A 1192-nucleotide genomic window follows, 5' to 3' on the forward strand; every position below is an offset into this window, starting at 1 on the left:
CTAGCAGCTGTCGGTCATTCCGAATTTGAAAAGTGGGTTCTTATTCAGGGGGCCGTCGTGGAGACGTTTTGCTAGGTGGATGGACACCGGCCGTGAAAACAATAATTTCAAGATGTTGAAATATCTGTTTTGACATCTGATGCAGGAATACATTATATTATAAAAATATGCTACACATTCATAGGACAGCCTTTTAAACTTGACATTTCAAGTGAAACACCATGCATATCTAAGATCTTTGGAATTACTGATAGCAGCTTCGTATAGTGGTCAACAGAAAGAAGCTTGACTTCATGAAAGTTATGCATAAACGTAAATGTTTGGCAAGCAACCGTCTGACCAGGGGGAGGGGTCCTGCAAACATTACAATATCGCCACAAGTTCATCTCACTCATTTGATTGATACGATCAGGTGAAGTCTGCAACTTGCGGAAAAGCTAAAAAAAAAACAGGTCCCAAACTTGGTCCAATTTTGAAGATCGACGTCGCGACGATACGTTACCAAATGAGTTTACCAAAGAGAAAGTGGGCCATCCTACTGGTAGAAGTGTGGTCGATATGTACAAAAGAACTTACGCTATTGGTGCTTAAAACATGATGCGCACGGATCTTGGTGGCTGTTTTGAAGGTTGACGTGACAGGTCCTCAACAACCAGAGCAGATGAAGGCGCGCAGCGAGCTGTAGGCATAGGCGAACAAGCCGGCTAGAATTCATTAATAGATCTCTTAAACTTTCGACACATGGATGTGCCAGTAATTGAACGGAAAACGACCAAACCCACCTTCTCAACATCGAATACAGGCCATCAAATCAGGCCACCAGGTAATCTTGGCTAACTGAGAGAGACTGAGAGAAAGGGAGAGAGGGGGGAGGGAGAGAGGAGAGAGAGAGGAGAGAGGAGAGAGAGAGAGAGAGAGAGAGAGAGAGAGAGAGAGAGAGAGAGAGAGAGAAGAGGAGAGCGAGAGAGAGAGAGAGAGAGGGAGAGAGAGAGAGAGAGAGAGAGAGAGAGAGAGAGAGAGGAGAGAGGAGAGAGAGGGGAGAGAGAGAGAGAGAGGGATATATATATAATATATATATATATGATATATAGATATATATATATATTATATATATATATATATATATATATATATGTATATATATATATGCATATAATAATATATATATATATATATATAATCTATATACATA

The sequence above is a fragment of the Pollicipes pollicipes genome, unplaced genomic scaffold (genome assembly GCF_011947565.3).
Source record: "Pollicipes pollicipes isolate AB1234 unplaced genomic scaffold, Ppol_2.1 Scaffold_4740;HRSCAF=5597_pilon_pilon_pilon, whole genome shotgun sequence".
In the NCBI taxonomy this organism is placed as follows: domain Eukaryota; kingdom Metazoa; phylum Arthropoda; class Thecostraca; order Pollicipedomorpha; family Pollicipedidae; genus Pollicipes; species Pollicipes pollicipes.